Consider the following 19,681-nt stretch of genomic DNA (forward strand, 5'->3'; position numbering starts at 1 on the left):
AATAAAGGTTATCATATCATTTGCAGGTTACTTTTCAGTGATTTATAATCAATGGTACATAGGTCCTTTAAACATGGCAGCTAAATGTGAAGCTTCATCTATTACCCTGACTGAACTTCAGAAGTTGTGCAGGCCAGTTAACCTATCAAACGCTGCTTTAAATATAGCTAATGACTTGTCCTCCACAGCCAATGAATCTGTGGCAATGAATTCCATCCATTCACCACCCTCAGGCTAAATAAATTCCTCCCCATTTCTGTTCTAAAGGGATATCCTTCTATTCTGAAGCTGTGCCCTTTGGACCCAGACTCCCCCACTATTGGAAACATCCTCTCCACATGCATTCTATCAAGGCCTTTCAATATACAATAGGTTTCAATAAGATCTCCCCTCATTCTTCTAAACTCCAGCATGTACAGATCCAAATACACCAAAAACTCTTCATACATTAACCCTTTCACTCCTGAGATCATTCTTGTGAACCTACTCTACATCCACTCCATGACACATGTGAAACCATGACAAAATTTTTCCAGAATTATTTTTTCCAATCTCTTTGGATGTCAAAGTGTTTTGGAAGCTTCCTGCTGTCTCTTATTCGTACTATCATATTTTCCATGGCACCAACATCCTTCATGTAACTAAGTATCCAGGACTGCCCCTCAGAACTCCACATGTAATCAATTAATATTAATGTCACCTGAACTTATGTATAATTTCATAATTTTTGTCTACAAAATGGCCTGTCAAATTTTTCTTTAGAAATACACTTGCTATCCTAGGTTATTCTCCCTCTTCTCATTATTACCATCAGGGAGGAGATAGAGGAGTTTCAAGACCCACACTCAATGTTTTACAAACAGCTTCTTCCCCTCCACCATTAAATTTCTGAACAGTGCATGAACCCATGAATACGGTTTGTCTTTTGCACTATTTATTTATTTTATTCTAACTTATTATAATTACTTTTGTGCCTTGCACTGTACTGTTGCCATAGAACAAATTTCATGACATATATCAGTGATAATAAACCTGATTCTGATACTAATTCGAAGTTCAAAGAAAATTTATGATCCAAGTTCATACTGGAGATGCCACCATATACTACCTTGAGATTCATTTTCTTGCTGGCAACAAATTTCATGACATAAATATCAGCACATTCCCTAATACAATGTAAATACATGTTGATAATTATGTATTTATGCACATTTTTTCCATATCTGTACTTCTAACTTTATTTTATGTAACTCTTTATTCTTTCTAATTGTTGAATGCTGTTTTTTGTTGATGTAGTGCCAACACACCACAGCAAATTCCCAGGACATACAAATGTATATAGTGAATAGAGTTGATCCTTGATATGTCAGTGATAATAAACCTGCTTCTGGTTCTTATTGATTTATGACCTTATTATTGAGAGTTTCTCCCTTTCTTCTGCCTAAAATATTGTATTCCAGTTTTGCACAGAGTTGGCCCGTCAGTGCTAATTAGTATTGTCATGCATTTCACAGCTCAGATAAGATCTAAAAAAATAAATGTGACTAGTGGGTTGAGTTTGCCATGCCCAACCCCCACTATTGTATGAATGACTTTGCTTGCAAGTCCTGTAAATGCACACATGCTCTTATTATTCATCCATCAGCGCCGATGGGAATTTTCATTGAAAGCAGCAGTGATAATGTCAGCATTCAGACCGCACCAAGAAAAAGGAAATTAATCTGAACAACAAATTCTGTATCAACACCTGTTAATTTTATGTTCGAGCTAGAATCATGTTGAAGTCCATTATAGAGACAATGCAAGTCCTTACATACGCGGTTCTGTCAGTTGACAAATAATCTGAAGCAGATGGCACATTCAGGCAAGGGAAAAAAATATCTTTTTATAACTATATTCAATGTCACCCACTAAGCGGCGGCAGCAGTAGCAGTGTTGCCATGACAACAGAGGCTGCCATAGCAACAGTAAACAAGCTTCTGACCACCAGTGAACGAACTGAATGGAACATCTGCCTTGATAGACCATCCCAGCTGCCCTCGAGCAAAACTACTTAGGGTGCAGTGACGCCGGATGACAGCACAGCTGACCGTGGTGGCTCAGAACAAATGAACTGCACCATCACCGCTGCCATCCTGACGCCACTTTACTTAAATTCTGACCCTTGGCCAATTTAAATAAATGATCATTCCCACATTGAACTAATGACTAGACCACTAATGAGCATTTTTCTTCAGAAGCTAAAACTGTCCAAACTGAAAACCATCTATTTGAAAGAGCGATGTTCATTTATCATTGCTCTATGTGTTATCAATTCTGCTTTGTGTTTGGATTCAAATAATAACCACTCTTTCATCCAGCAATGGTTTCTTTGTTCATGCACAGTGGTACTATGCAAGTTTGGAGCAGAAAAGGATATCGGACAAAGTGATCACACACTTTTGTAATTGGTATATTATTTTCAAATGCAGAGTATAGACAACCCTTGCGATACACTGAAGTCCAAATTGTGTATTGAATACTTGGGATATTTTAATGGCGAAGTACTTAGACACAAGTGCATGACAGTTTATTCCTCTAAGCCTGCAAGTATTTAGAAATCACATATTGCAACTATGCAGGACAAAGAAAGCACTGCTGAATGAAGAGTGGTTATTATTACTTGAGACCAAACTATTAGTAAGCTGCCAAAAATCCACGATATCTCTTCAAATTGTCTAGCTAACAGGATGAGAAACTAATCCTCATCAACACCACTAGATGGGGCAATATCTTAGTAAAGTAACTATCATTTGAAGAGAGGCCAGCTCTCTGTTACAAGGGAGCACCTGTTATTGGCCAATTAATAATCATCAGAAGCATCCAAAATAAAGGATGAGGGCATGTTAACTCTACTTCCTTGATATATACTGAAGTATCCAGCACTAAGGTGGTTTTGTCCCATTTAAAGCTAGCACCACATGGTAATAGAAGGGATAGGTTGAAAAGACAACAATATTTCACAAAAGGGGTAGCTGATTGATTTCTCTCAGATTCAGTTAATTTACTTTCTATGGGATATGGCCTTTTCCATTATTAAGTAGATATAATTTTGTTTCTGCTTTACTCTGCCTGATCTTACCCCCTCTCTTTTCTGTTTTCTCTAAGAATTCCACCCTCTGTTGTATTCGGTTATTTTTATAAATGTGTTTTCTTTCCTCAAGGAATTTCTATGTTTCCTTCCCCATCTTGTCCACACTTGCTGGCAGCAACAACTAATCGTGAGGTGCAACTTATATGTTGGAGTTAAATGTCACCACATAAGCCACAATTCTTCACCTAAAATCAACTGGAGAATATGGTTCAGATAGATTTTCAACATAGAACAACACAGTACAGGCCCTTTGGCCCACGACGTTGTGCCAACCTTTTAACCAACTCTAAAATCAATCTAATCCTTCCCTCCTCCATAGCCCCCATTTTTCTATCATCCATGTGCGTATCTAAGAGTTTCTTAAATGTCCCTAATGTAACTGCCTATAGCATCACCCCTGGCAGGGTGTTCCATGTACCCATCACTCTCTGACATCCTCTTTCCTCCAATGCTACTTTAAAATTATGCTGCCTTGTATTAGCCCCATTCCATTCTGGGAAAAAGTCTTTGGCTGTCCACAGTATCTATGCCACACCTCTGTCATCACCTCTCCTGCACTCCAATGATTCACACTCATAGTTATTGTCATTAACAGATGCTGAGCTTTACGCTTCACAGCAAAGTTTTTCACAGCATCATTTGTCCTATTAGGTTCCTCAATAGTAATTCAAATAAATGACTGAACTTCCTCATATTGCAAAGAAACAGGGTTAAAATAACATGAGTAAGTTTGCAAGTGAAATGAAAATTCATAATGTTGTCGACAGTCAGGAGACATGCATGGGATAATCAGGACGATATTGATCAGATGGTGAGATGACAGATGGAATTAACCCTGATATATGAGAAGAAGTGCATTTTGGGAAGCCGAATAAGGCTCGAGCACAGACATGAAATGTAAGAGTCAAGGGAGCATGAGGTACATGGGGGCAATAGTACACAATTCCATTGACACCTGAAAAAGACAAACATGATTCTTGCCTTTATTGGCTGGGGAATAAAATACATGGCAAGTGAGATGCTGATCCAACTGTGCAATAACCGGTGAGGTGACAGGTGGAATGCTGTGTGCAGTTCTGGCCACCACATCATTGGATGGACATGACTACTCTAGAGAAGTTATGGAGGAGAAGCACCAGGAAGTTACCTGGATGGAGCGTTTCAATTTTGAGGACAGACTGGATAGGCTGGGTTTACTTTCCTTTGAGCTGACATGGCCGAGGCGTGCCCAAATTGAGGTAATGAGGGGCATAGATCAGACATAATAAGAAACCTTTCCACACAACAGAGGTGTCTAAAGCCAGAAGGTGTAGGTTTAAGGCAAGGGATAGGGAAAATGAGAAATAATGCTTTTTAACCAGAGTGTCTGGAACCTGGAATTCAACGCCTGACTATGATGAGGAAGGCAGGTATTCAACAACATTTAAGAGCAGTTGAGCACTTAAATCACCAATACACGGAATGTTAAGTAACGTGCTAGTAAATGGGATTTGTGTAGAAATGAATTTCAAAGTACGAAGTGAATTCATGACTAAAGTACATATATGTCACCAACTATAATCCCAAGATTAATTTTCATACGAACATTCACAGTAAATACAAGAAATATAATAGAATCAATGAACGCTCAACAGGATGGATAAGCAAAAGACAACAAACTAACCAAACACAAAAAAAAAGAAAAAAGTGAAATAATAATAATAAATAAATATCAAAAATGAGATGGAGGGTCCTTGGAAGTGAGTCCACAGGTTGAGGGAACAGTTCAGTGATGAAGCAAATGTAGCTGAACCTCCTAAATGTCCCTAATGTAGAGTGCCTATAAAAAGTATTTACCCTTCCCTCCCCTTGGAAGTTTTCATGTTTTATTATTTTACAACATTGAATCTCAGTGGTTTTAATTTGGCTTTTTTTGACTCTGATCAATAGATGGTGTCAAATTGAAACCTGATTTCTACAAATTGGTCAAAATGTATTACAATTATTAAACACAAAATAATTGATTGCATAATTACTCACCCTCTTCAAGTCAGTATTTATTAGATGCACCATTGGCAGCAATCACAGCCTTGAGTCTGTATGGATGGGTCTCTGTCAGTTTTGCACATTTGGACACTGCAAATTTTCCCTATTCTTTACAAAACTGCTCGAATTGGTCAGATTTCATGGGGGTCATGAGTGAACAGCTGTCTTCAAGTCCAGCCACAAATTCTCAATTGGATTCAGGTCTGAACTCAGACTTGGCCACTCCAGGACATTAACTTTGTTGTTTTAAACCCATTCCTTTGTAACTTTGGCTTTATGCTTGCGGTCATTGTCTTGCTGGAAAACATATCTTCTCCCAAGTCACAGTTCTCTTGCAGACTGCATCAGATTTTCCTCCAAGATTTCCCTGTATCCAGGGTCTGCTGCAGTGAAGCATCCCCACAGCAAGAAGCAGCCACCACCATGCTTCATGGTAGGGATGGTGTGTTTTTGATGATGTGTGGCGTTTGGCTTACGCCAAACATTGTGCTTAGTCTGATGGCCAGAAAGCTCAATTTTGGTTTCTTTAGATAATAGAACCTTCTTCTAGCTGACTTTAGAATCTCCCACATGCCTTCTGGAAAACTCCAGCTGAGACTTCACGTGAGTTTTTTTCAATGGCGGCTTTCTCTTTGCCACTCTCCTATAAAGCTGCAACTGGTGAAACACACAGTCAACAGTTCTACGCGCAGTCTCTCCCATCTCAGCCACTGAAGCTTGTAACTCCTCCACAGTTATCATTGGTCTCTTGGTGACCTCCATCATTAGTCCCCTTCTTGCACAGTCATCCACTTTTTCAGGACAGCCGGCTCGAGACAGATTTACAGCTGTGCCATATTCTCTCCATTTCTTGACTGACTTAACTGTATTCCAAGGGACAATCAGTGACTTAGAAATTTTCTTGTCTCCACCTCCTGACTTGTGTTTTTCAATAACATTTTCTTTGCTTGGAGTGTTTTTTTTTTTGTTTTCGTGGTGTCATTTTTGCCAGGATACTGACTCACCAACAATTGGACCTTCCAGATACAGGTGTACACAGGTGATCTCCATTTAACTAATTATGTGACTTCTAAAACTGATTGGCTGCACCAGTGATGATTTGGTGTGTCATATTAAAAGGGACTGAATACTTACACAATCAACTGTTTTGTGTTTTATATTAGTAATCAAACTACATCTCTCTGTAGAGATCTGTTTTACTTTGAGTCTTTTTCTGTTGATCCGTGTCAAAAAAGCCAAATTAAATCCACTGTGAATCAATGTTGTAAAACAATAAAACCTGAAACTTCCGAGGGGGTTGAATACTTCATATGAGCCCTGTGATCCATGCACCCACCGCACTCTGTATGTAAAAAAAAAACTACCTTTGACATTCCCCCTGTACGTTCCTCCAATTGTGGCAGCAGTCATTTATATGTGCTCAGTGTTGGGGAGGGCTTTTCCTGTGATGGAATGGGCTATATCCACTAATGTTGGAAAATGCATGGTCATGCATTTTGGTAGTAGATATAAAAGTGCAGACTATTTTCTAAACAGGGAGAAAATCCAGGATTCTGAGATGCAGAGGGACTTGGGAGTCCTTGTGCAGTACACCCTGAAGGTTAACTTGCAGGTTTAGATGGTGGTGAGGACGGCAAATGCCATGTTAGCATTCATTTCAAGAGGTCTAGAATACAAGATGTGATGCTGAGGCTTTATCTTGAGTGTTGTGAACAGTTTTGGGCCCCTCAGCTTGGAAACGATGTGCTGGCATTGGAAAGGGTCCACAGGAGGTTCACAAGGATGATTCTGGGAATGAAAGTGTTATCATACGAGGAACGGATGATGGCTCTGGGTCTGTGCTCACTAGAATTCTGAAGGATAAATGGGGATCTCATTGAAACCTTTCAAATGTTGAAAGGCCTAGACAGAGTAGATGTGGAAAGGATGTTTCCCATGGTGGGAGAGTCTAGAACAGGGTTAGGCAACCTTAAGCACAAATGATATTCTAGCATGCGTTATTCATTAATTTAAGGCAATACATAACTAGATGTATTTAAACGGATAGCTCCCATATTTCAAGTTTTTAATGGCATTTATCTGGTCCACCATCCGCTCATTAATACACAATCTGGCTCACAGAGGCAAAAAGATTGCCAACCCCTAGTCTAGAACAAGAGGGCACAGCCTCAGGATAGAAGGGCGCCCTTTTAAAATGGAGATGCGGAGAAATTTCTTTAGCCAAAGGGTGTTGAATTTGTGGCATCAAAGGTTACAGGGAGAAGGCCGGGAACTGAGGTTGAGGAGGAGAAAAAAAAAAGAATCAGCCATGATTGAATAGCAGAGCAGACTCGATGGGCCAGATGGCCTAATTCTGCTCCCATGTCTTATGGTATAAGAAAACACTTATTCTGTACTGAACATTACTAGTGATTTTTCAATTCCTATAATACATCACAAAGTGGTTCTTAAGTAAGTTAAAACTTGTGTATAAAATCTGCTTGGATAATATTGTTAAAGTTGACAGAGTATGTAAACCCATCCCTTGGTGAATGGAATTATACAATAACCTAAGGAGGCATAGTATGGTGGGGGTGTCAGAGGTAGATACATTAGGGGCAATAAGAAAGTGTGATCTAAATGAGTTTGTCTTTTTTTTTACAAAATATTGGCATTAGGTTGAGGGCTGGAATACGAATTCAGGTCATGCATTAGTGCAAACAGTCTAATCCTGGCAGATCGTTGGTTTAAATTAATTCACGTGCATTTTGTGTTTTCCTGATTTAAAAAAAAGAATCACACTTCATCAACTACGTGTTTTTCATGTTTTGTGAAGGTGCTGAGGACATTCCATCAAAGAAGAAAAAAACAGACAGAATCTTGATTGTCATAGGATGCAATGTCGTATTTCTATAGTAAAAGAATGCAAAGAAATCTTTCTTCTCTTTTTCATGAAGAAACCACTAAGTGGAACAAAACTGTGAGAAGTTGAACTTGCTAGTAAATGTAAAATTTCCTAGCTATCATGCACTGTACTCTCTCCATAGTCACACAATCTTCCTTCATTTCTTAAAAAGGATCTGGGATCAATAACCTTCATCCCATGAATCTGGTCATACCAGATTGGATTAATAATCATTTGCATGTTCAGAACATTTGATTTTGTTGCTGTCAGGTTTACCTGCACAACCTACAATGAGAAATTAGAACAATGGTCATGGCATTAAACTGCAATTACACCTATTGTGCTTACAGCTTGCTGTGTGTGAAAAACACAGTGGGATTCAAGCAGTGGCTATAATCTTCAGTCTAAGTACAGAGCAAGAGGGCTCGTTGTGGGAGGAAGAGGAGGAGGAGAAACAAGGTGCATTCAAAGCCACAGTTCGAACAAACATAGGACCTACTGTGGTGTAAGTATGTAATATTCACACACTTTTAGGATGAAAGGACTTTCTTGCTGTTGCTTGTTCCTTACCTTTAGCAGAGAATATAAAGAAGAACTATATTGAATAATCGATGCAACACAGTCATAGAGCATGACAGGTCCATCTCATATGTGCCAAACTGTTATTCTGCTTGTCACATCCCATGCACTTGGACCATAACCCCCTACACCCCTCCCGTCTATGTACTTATCCAAACTTCAATATTGAAATCGAACCAGCATTCACCACTTCCATTGGCAGCGTGATCCATATTCTCATCACCCTCTAGGTGAAGGTATCCCACAGGTTCCCCTTTAAGTATTTCACCTTTCACACTTAACCTATGATCTCTAGTTCTAGTGTCACCCAACCTCAGCGGAAAAAGCCTGCTTGCATTTACCTTATCTCGACCACTCATAACTATGTATACCTCTATCAGATCTCCCTTCATTCTCCTACACTCCAGGGAATAAAGTTCTAACCTAGTCAACCTTTCCCTATAACTCAGATCCTCAAGTTCCACCAACATCATTGCAAATTTTCTCTGCACTCTTACTGATATCTCTCCTGTAGGTAGGTGACCAGAACTGCACAAAAAACTCCAATTTAGTCCGCACCAATGTCTTATACAACTTCGACATAACAGTGTATCTCCTTTACTCATATCTATGAAGGTCAAGGTGCCAAAAGCTCACTTTATGACCTTATCTACTTGTGTTACAACCCCATCTACATGCGATAGAACTACCTTCAAGTTCCCATTTTTGGTCCATAGCTCTATATATAAACGAGCTTTAATTACTGATTGGTAGATCATACTACAATCATCTACTCTATAAACAGAAGAACAGATGTCATCTTAATGGAGGCAGATTAAAAAATATGAAAAAAATATACACTAGTGAAAATATGTTCAAGCATTTGTATGAAAATTGAATTAGTATAGAAATAATACAAAACAAGGAGGACAACAAAGAGACCAAGGCTACCTCTGGGAGGCTGCAGATGGCATGTCTGCATTATCACTGACTCCCATTTAGAGACTGCTGTTCTGTTTAGAATCTGCACTATCCTGATAGTGTTTGGATAAAATCAGCCTTGCAGTTGAAAGTACAGCTCCCGAATCACATCCCTCTGGAGGCAAAGAGATGCTCCATAGCCTCCTGAAAACAGACACCGAAAGAAAAGTAAACTACAGGGCCAGGTCCCAGTAGTGCACTAGATAATCTGCTCTCAGTCTGTTCTTGGACAATGGGACTTGCTTGTGTACACAGAGAAGCTAAAGACTTTGGGACTGCCCTATCAGCAGACTTGTACACGATCTGCGGGGAGCACTAGCGCACACTGGGACGCAAAGCTTTTTCCAAACTCAAGCGCATTAACAGATCAGTGCAGATGGCTGCAGTAAGCTGATGGTTGCATAACAATACGTTTGCTGGAATCAGCCTTTTGTTGTTTAACCTTATACTCTCTCAGTTCACTGAGCTCTTTATTTTACAAAAAGGGGCCATGTCTCAAAAATTTTTTAAGAAGGAAACGAAATCCAACCTTCTAAATTGTTTGCTGCTGCATTTTTCAGATGCACCAGAATAGATATGTCGTAAATAGTTTTAAAAGGCCTTCAAAAACGTGCAGGTTCACTGTTGAAGCACACAGCAAGACAGTTGTTGCCCCTAGTTTTAAAACAAGTACCGGTAAATAGAACAGCCTCTTCCAAAAATACCCATAATTTATGTGAAAGAAATTAATCTGATTTGCGTTCAGATTAATTTGGTGAGATTAAGTCATTAAATGTCTTTTTGATGCAGTTAACATTGAATAACAATACTCACACCTTAGTTAATAAACTAGCTAAGGGGTGAAGGGGGAAAAGTTTAAAGGGAACATTGGGGGGGCTTCTTCACACAGAGAGTAGTGGGAGTGTGGAATGAGCTGCCCGACGAAGTGGTAAATGCCGGCTCACTTTTAACATTTAAGAAAAACTTGGACAGGTACATGGATAAGACGTGTATGGAGGGATATGGGCCAGGTGCAGGTCAGTGGGACTAGGCAGAAAAATGGTTCGGCACAGCCAAGAAGGGCCGAAGGGCCTGTTTCTGCACTGTAATATTCTATGGTTCTATACAAGAGTAACACACATCAGCACAATACTCTTTTTATCTGTTAGTATTATTTTATGTGCTGTATGTGACATATGTACTGTGTTTTGCACCTTGTTCCCAGAGGAATGCTGTTTTGTTTAGCCATACACATGTGCATGTTTGAATGACAATAAACTTGAACTTGAACTTTAAAATGCTAGAGGAACTCAGCAGGTCAGGCAGCATCTATGGAGGGGAATAAACAGTCGATGTGTCAGGCCACGACCCTTCATCAGGACTGGAAAGGAAAGGGGAAGAAACCAGAATGTTGAAATGTTGACTGTTCATTCCTTTGTAATCCTGAAGGGACTCGCCAGGTCAGGCAGCAGCAATGGAGAGGAATCATGAGTCGATACTTCGGACTGAGACCTTCCATCAGGCTCATGATGAAGGATCCTGATGAAAGGTCTTGGCTCAAAGCATTGATTATTCACAACATTTTGTGTATGTTACTCTGAAATTTATTTAGGACCTTATATGTGTGTTTAAACGGGCAAGTTTACTCAGTGGTGCCAAAAACAAACAAGAATTTAAATTAATGATTATTTTCTAACTCAGACTAAATACTTGCTGATCAGAAAATTTTTCACATAAAATGACATTTAGTTTGAGGCCAAGTTATTTGGTGTATCTAAAGTGAAGGTTGCTAGGTTGTTGATTCATAAGGGTGTTAAAGGTCACGGGGAGAAGGCAGGAGGATGGGTTTGAGAGAGATAATAAATCAGCCATGATGGAATAGCAGAGCAGACTTGATGGGCCGAATGGCCTAGTTCGACTCCTATGCCTTGTGGTTTTATTTCCTGTTCTATTGATGCTCTGGGTGACAGTAAAGTAATTCTTTTCACTTCTTTCACATTTGTTTGGGATATGGTTCTGCTACTGTTGGAGCCTGTTATCTACACTCTGGCAGTGTGACTTTGGGCCAATTGGGTGACCTGGCGTTTTGCTACCTCTGACAGTGTTCCATGGGGCTGCAACCAAAGTGTGCAGCATGGAGGCGAGGAAGCGTGAGGATGGGATGCAAGCCCATGATTGACCCCATCCCTCGATGAGCTACCCGATTAAAGTGCCGAGGAAGATTGAAATAATCGAGGCAGGTACGGAAGGCCAGTGAGTGTTCAACGATGTCTACCAGCCTCTCGCTCGCTGCTGCCAGAGAAGGTGTGGCAGTCTCTCACACTCTCTTGCTCGTTGATTCCAAGGGAAGGTCCTTGTGTGTGAGTGATCTCTCCCTCGATGCTGTCAGTGGATGGGGCCAGAGCAGGGTTAATCAATGCGGATTTGACAAGGTCGCCCCTGAGAGACTCATCCAGAAAGTCAAGAGGCATGGGTAAGTGGAACCTTGGCTGTTTGGATAAAAAATTGGCTTACAGGAAGAAAGCAGAGGGTAGTAGTGGAAGGAAAGTATTCTGCCTGGAGGTCGGTGACTAGCGGAGTGCCGCAAGGATCTGTCCTGGGACCCCTGCTCTTTGTGATTTTTATAAACGACCTGGATGAAGAGGTGGAAGGATGGGTGAGTAAGTTTGCAGATGAAACGAAGATTGGAGGAGTTGTGGGTGGAGCTGTAGGTTGTCGAAGCTTACAATAGGATATAGACAGGATGCAGAGTTGGGCAGAAAAGTGGCAGATGGAGTTCAATCTGGATAAGTGTGAGGTGATGCATTTTTGAAGGACAAACCAGAAGGCTGAGTACAGGGTTAATGGTCGGTTAATTAAGAGTGTGGATGAACAGAGGGACCTTGGGGTTCAAATCCATACATCCCTCAAGGTCATGCAAAGGTTGATAGGGTAGTTATGAAGGCCTATGGGATGCTAGGCTTCATTAATAGGGGGACTGAGTTCAAGAGTAGAGAGGTCTTGTTGCAACTCTACAAATCTTTGGTGAGACCACACTTAGAGTATTGTGTTCAGTTCCGGTCACCTCATATGGAAGCTATGGAGAGGGTGTAGAGGAGATTTACCAGGATGTTGCCTGGATTGGAAAACAAGTCTTATGAGGCAAGGTTAGCAGAGCTGGGATTTTTCTCTTTGGAACATAGAAGGATGAGAGGGGACTTGGTAGAGGTCTACAAGATTATGAGAGGCATAGATAGGGTGGATAGTTTGGATACCCGTTTCCCAGGGCATGAATAGCAAACACCAGAGGGCATATGTACAAAGTTAAGGGAGGGAAGTTTAGGGGAGACATCAGGGGTAAGTTTTTTTTACACAGAGGGTTGTGGGCGCCTGGAATGACTTGCCAGAGATGGTGGTGGAGGCTAAAACATTAGGGGTATTTAAGAGCCTCTTGGACAGGCACATGCATGAAAGAAAAATAGAAGGCTACGTGGCAGTGTGGGCTTAATACTTTTTTTAGGGAATATATGGGTCGGCACAACATCGAGGGCTGAAGGGCCTGTACTGTGCTGTAGTGTTCTAGTGGATTGTAGATTTGGACTCTAATTCAGGTTAGTGATGTGCTTTAGTTTCCTGATCTAGTTCCAGTCGCTCTTTTCTTGTTACTACTTTTGGGCAATTTTTGATTTGGGTGCCTTGCAGATAACAAATACTGAACTGAACTGAAATATGCCTTTTGGTTTTGTGCTTTCACTCTTTTTTTTGGTTGCCGTTTGCATGTGGGGGGAGGGGGTTTGATGTATGACGTTCTTCTTTGAACGGGTTGGGGTTCCATAGCTTTCTTTGTTTCATGACTGTCTGTGGGGAAGATGAATTTCAGGGCTGAATACTACATAGACACTTTGATAATAAATGCACTTTGAACCTATGTACAGGGGGAGTTTGGGCTGTGTAGTTTTCAGCAGAATGGTTAGGAAGCAGAATTTGTCACACTGAAAAAATTCACTTCTCATTTTGAATTGAATCATCCATCCTGGTGTAATGCTTTGATATTATGTCATTGATTATTAAACAGAAAAACACACAGAAACCAGAGAAAGAAAACTCGTGAAACCTCAAGGTTTCTCTGCTTTACAGAGGAGCTAAGAACTGCAAAACTAAAAGCTATACACACCACCATCACACATGTGAGCTAAAGTTTATTTTTTACTTATACACTTGAGATTCAAGCTTATTTGTCATGTGTACATCAAACCATACAGTGAAATGCCTCGTCTGCATTACAACCGAATCAGGTGTGCTGGGGGAAGCACACCAGGGCTGCCATACATTCTGGTGCCAACAAAGCATGCCCACAATCAACAGCAAAACAGCCCCGTTCCTCCCTGCCACCCGCTCAAAGGATTCGAAATAACTTAACATTTAGTGCCCACCTCTCTGTTTCCAGCATACCAGGCAGTTCAACGGCAGTCACATTCCTGTGTTGCATACAACACAAGGAGGAGGTCAGATTTCTTTTCCTGAAGGATAGAAGTGAGTCAGGCTGGTTTTATCAACACTCCAGCCATTTTGTCATTATTATTTGATTTATCTTATTTATTTGCTGAGAACTGTATAGCAACTGAGGAAAGACCAGAACAAGAAGTTTCCTAATGAATAAAATTTTATACACAAAGACTGTGAGCCTATAGAGCTTTGCAATATCGTGTTCACACAGTCATATAGCACGAAACAGGCCCTTTGGCCCAACTGGTCTGTGCCAATATAGATACCACGTTCAAGCTAGACCCATTGACCGGATTTCAGCCCATAACCTTCAAAACTTTTCCAATACAAGTACCTGCCCTATTGTTGTTAGTGTACCTGCCTTGATAATCTCTCGCCTTTAGAGGAAAACAGCAGAACCGAACTCTCACTATTTCCCTTGCAGGAGGCGCACATTTGTCAGATGTAGATTTACCTAAAAGCAGCTGTCAGCCTGATCAGTTTGCTTATCATATGATATAAAAATGAGCATCCCAAAATTTTTGTACTACTTACTTAATTTTATATTTGTTATTGTAACTTATAGTAATTTTTATGTTTGGCACAGTACTGCTGCTGCAAGACAACACATTTCACGACATACGTCAGATTATTATGTCTGATTCTGGATTCTGGTTCAGTTCTTCCCCGACATTTTTAAATGGTTTGCTTCCCTCTATGTCTCATAACATTCCGACACAGGCAGATCAGCCAAGAAAACCAAGTTTTTCTGATATCACCTGCAAAAAGCGCTACATTGAAGCCAGGCCTCACTTGCCCTTTACTTCCATCCTCCCAGCAGGTTACCACAGAATTCAACCCATAACGAACCTTGTGCAAACTAATGCCCTTTCACAATTTTAGCCGTGGATTGCTGAAGCAGAGTTATTTTTCAAAGTTCAAAGTAAATTTATTATCAAAGTACATACACTCTGTGCCACTGACCACTGTATCAGGTACACATGCTCATTAGTGCAAATATCTAATCAGTCAATCATGTGGCAGCAACTTAATACATAAAGGCACACAGACATGGTCAAGAGGTTCAGTTGTTGTTCAGGCCAAACAGCAGAATGGGTAAGAAATGTGATCTATTCATTTTGACCGTGAAATGATTGTTGGTGTCAGACAGAATGGCTTGAGTATCTCAGACATTGCTGATCTCCTGGGATTTTCATGCTCAAAAGTCTCTAGAGTTGCTTCAAGCTGACAGGAAGGTGACAGTAATTCAAATAACCATTTTGAGCTGAATAGCAACAGAAGTGTGAAGAGAATCTCTGGATGCACAACATATCAAACCTTGAGGTTGATAGGCTGCAGCAGTAAAGACTACACCAGGTTTCACCTGTACCTAATAGTCTCTGAATGTATATGTTAATGTAAAGAGTTCTACAAAATAGGTATGATCAGCTCTTGATGAACTTTCTCAACAGGATCTTAGCATGTTATCAATGATGATGTGACTTTGCATAACTATGCTGCTATATTACATATGTAGCTGTGGTCCACAGTGCATTGTTTTCCTTAGTTACCAGTTTCTGTTTGTACCAATCCCTGTTTAAGCATAGATTGCAACTGGTGTACGTTCCTGTGGTTCTAATCTTCAGTCCCATCGTTACTGCTGAGGGAGAGATGGGAATTTAGTTTAAATCACTGCATTTTTAATCTGGCCTTCACACAAAAGATTTTGTCTTAAAGGTCAAACCTGCACAGTTTAGAGTACAGTACAGTCTTTCCTGAGGCTAACTTAGTTTTGTAACTGGTGAGGAATTTATCATGAAGAATTCATGAGGAGTTTAGTCATCATCCACCTTTATTTTATTTTTGCAGCAAAAACATTGGAACTGTCATCTTTGATAGCAAATACAAAATAAAGAGAAATTCCATAAAGATTCTGACTTTTATCTGTACTAAACTAACTCTGAATGTTTATAGTCCAAGAACCATGTCAAAGTAAAAAATAGTAGTTGGGAATAGAAAGGGAAATAGTTTGAGAAGGCTAAACTCAAAATGACTAGGGAAGGGAATATCTACAAATTGATGAGGTTCTTGCTCCAACCTGTATAAAATTCCTCTTGCCCTTCATTATTTTAGTGCTATCTCAGAACATCATAAGACATAGGAGGAGAATAAAGCCATTGGGCCCATTGAGTCTGCTCTGCCATTCCATCAGGGCTGATTTATTTTCCCTCTCAAGCCCATTCTCCTGCCTTCTCCATGTAACTTTTGATACTCTTACTAAGAACCTATCAAACTCCGCTTTAAATATATCCAATGACTTGACCTCCACAGCTGTCTGTAGCAATAAATTCCACAGATTCACCACCCTTTTGCTGAAGAAATTCCTCCTCACCTCTGTTCTAAAGGAATGTCCTTGTATTCTGAGGCTGTGCCCTCTGGTCCGAGACTCACCCACTGAGGGAAAAATCCTCTCCACATCCACTCCCACCAGACTTCTCAAATTTGATAAGTTTCAGTGAGATCCCTCCTTATTCTTCTAAACTCCAGTGAGAGTACACACCCAAAGCCATCACTCAAATCACTACTGTTCTCCAGTGTGATTTGTTTCTTATCCTTAAAGGGACTGCCAACTTTTGAAAAATTATAAAGCTGAGGTCTGCGATAAGAACTTTACAAATACTGATTTCAAATTCACTCTGAAACTTTGATCTCAATCTTGATCCCTGGGCTAAACGTTGCACTAAACTCTAAACATTCAGAAATTGTAGTCAATGTGGTGGACAGCACAGTCTAATCCCCATAATAGCTGCAATATTTATCTGATGTTCTGCCCTTATGATAAAACTTATATAATCACAAGCAGCTCATAAAATATTCTTGACAATGTTTTATTCCCACTTCTTGCTGAAATAGTCTTTTGTATATACTGTTCTTTAAAATAACTAATCTATTGGTTGTTAATGATACTCTATGATGAATGCCATCACATTATTTGTCTCTAAGGGCCACTAGAGCTGAGACTAATCCAGTTTAATGACCACTTCTATGCTGTCACAGTAATGGACATTAGACAATGATCAGAAGGCAGCTGAGTTTTGTTCAAGTACAGCACAGGAACAGGCCCTTTGTGGGGCAGCAGTTAGTGTACCACTTCACAGCACCAGTTCAATTCCTGCCGTTCCCAGTAGGAGTTTGAACCTTCTGCCCGTCACCACGTGGGTTTCCTTGCATAGTCCCATTTCCTCCCACATTTCAAACCATACAGGTCAGAGTTAGTGAGTTGTGGGCATGCTATGTTAGCATCAGAAGCATGGCGACATTTGCGGGCTGCCCCCGACATATCCTCAGACTGTGTTGGTTGTTGACATAAATGATACCTTTTACTCTATGGTTCCATATATATGTGACAAATAAAGCTTACCTTTAATCTTTGCCCACAATGTATAATGTCAAAATAAACTTACTCCCATCTTCTTGTACATGATCCATATCCCTCCCTTTACTGCCTGCTCATGTGTTTGTCCACCTTACCTATCCTATCTAGCTCTCTCGTAATTTTATATACTTCTGTCAGATCTCCCCTCAAACTCTGATGTTCCAAAGAAAACAATCCAAGTTTGTTCAACCTCTCCTTATAATTAATACTCTCTAAAAGAGGCACCATCTTGGTGAGCCTCTTCCACACCCTCTCCAAAGTCTCCACATCCTTCTGTAATGCGGCGGCTAGATCTGCACACAAAGCTCTCGAGAATGAACCAAACAAAGATCTGCAACGTGACTTCTCTACTATTATACTCAACAGGCTGGAGAACAGAGTTTCCCGAGTTCGATCCAGTGACAGACCACTCCCGTGTTGGGTTGATGCCGATCCAGTGACTCCCGTACCATCAGTGCCGGCTTAATGTTGAGCGCGCAACTCAACGTCCAGTTTAAATTCCCACGTGGAATATTGCGGAGGATCAAATACAGTACCCAAACCCAGCATAGCCCCCATTTGTCCCATGTAACCTGTCCCAGTGCAGTGGACTTTTGAACCCGGGGAATTCAGTGCGGTGGTCCTTAGGACCCAGTGGACCTTGGGAGCCAGCGGAGCTCGGGACCCGCTGCCCGCAGTGTTTCTGTTCCATTGACAGAAGCGATCGCGATTGAAAATAAAGTGGAAATAATGAAGCATTTGGAAAGAGGTGAAACGCCATCGGTCTTGGAAAAGCATTAGGCTATAGTCGGTCAACGATCGGAACAATTTTAAAGAGTAACGGATAAAGTGAGAATAATGGAGGATGTGAAAGGCCCTGCCCTGAGGAAAGCTACAATTATTATTAGCAATGCAGTGGTTTAATTATTGGAATACATACGTTTCTTAAGTGTTTTATATGCATAGAAAGGTAAAATATATACTATATACTAAGACAAACGTTTGACTAACTGACGCTAAATAATATCAGATGTACTTGTTTCAACTTACGTACAAATCCGACTTAAAGACGGACTCAGGAACGGAACTCGTATGTTACCCGGGGACTGCCTGTACTCCCAGATTCTGTCATTCATCTGCACTCTAGGGCAATGTACCGCAGCCAATTAATCCACTAACCCTCACATAGAACACAGAACAGTACAGCACAGGAACAGGGCCATTGGCCCACAGTGTTATGTTGAGCCAAGTAAATTAGAAATCAAATGACCATAAGATAGAGGAGCAGAATTAGGCCATTCTGTCCATTGAGCCTGATCCACCATTCCATCATGGCTTATCTATTATGCCTCTCCACCCCTTTCTCGTGCTTCTCCCCATAACCTTTGATGTCCTTACGAATCAAAAACCTACCAACCTCTGCTTTAAATACACCAGTGACTTGGCCTCGATAGCCGTCTGTAGCAATGAATTCCAGATTCACCACCGTCCAGCTAAAGCAATTCCTCATTGTATCTGTTCTACTTGGACATCCCTTTATTCTGCTGCTGTAGGAGACATCCTCTGCACATCCACTACTTCAATATTTGATGGGTTTCAATGTGATCTCCCCTCGTTCTTCCAAACTCTAGAGCCACTAACTGCTTCTCACACATTAACCCATTTCATCCCCGGAATCATTTTAGAGAACCAGTTTTCTTCGGAAAAAAACTGCTCACAATATTCCAACTGCAGTCTGACCAATCGCTTATAAAGCCTCAGCATGACTCCCTTGCTTTTATATTCTAGTCCTCTCAAAATTAATGCTAGTATTGTATTTTTCTTCCCTACCACCAACTCAACCTGCAAGTTAACCTTTAGGGAACCTGCATGAAGACACCCAAGACCCTTTTCATCTGGTTTTTGAATTTTCTCCGTTTAGAAAATAGTCCACGCCTTTACTCTTTTTACTAAAGTCGATGACCATACAGCTCCCTGTACAAAATTCAGTCTGCTACTTCTTTGTCCATTCTCCAAACCCAAGTCCTTCTGTAGATTCCCTGCTTCCTCAACACTACCTGCTGCCTTTCCACCTATCTTCATATCATTCACAAACTGGGCCACAAAGCTTTCAAATTCTGTCATCTAAATCATTGACATATAACATGAAAAGAAGTGGTTTCAACACTGACCCCTGGAGAACATCATTAGTCACTGGCAGCCAACCAGAAAAAGCCCCTTTTATTCCCACTCTTTGCCTCCT

General features: G+C 40.6%; 1 protein-coding gene and 1 long non-coding RNA gene across 8 annotated transcripts in view; one reads left to right on the forward strand and one right to left on the reverse strand.

Moving 5' to 3' along the window:
• foxn3 (forkhead box N3) overlaps window positions 1-19,681 on the reverse strand; it is a 364,761-nt gene that overhangs the window by 33,551 nt on the left and 311,529 nt on the right. The gene's annotated exons all lie outside the window — the stretch shown is intronic.
• Window positions 15,066-18,194, forward strand: LOC140724780 (uncharacterized). Its single transcript, XR_012098186.1, has 2 exons — window positions 15,066-15,140; window positions 17,827-18,194. It is a non-coding gene; the product is annotated as an uncharacterized lncRNA (long non-coding RNA).

This window comes from Hemitrygon akajei, chromosome 3 (assembly GCF_048418815.1).
Source record: "Hemitrygon akajei chromosome 3, sHemAka1.3, whole genome shotgun sequence".
Classification (NCBI taxonomy): Eukaryota; Metazoa; Chordata; class Chondrichthyes; order Myliobatiformes; family Dasyatidae; genus Hemitrygon; species Hemitrygon akajei.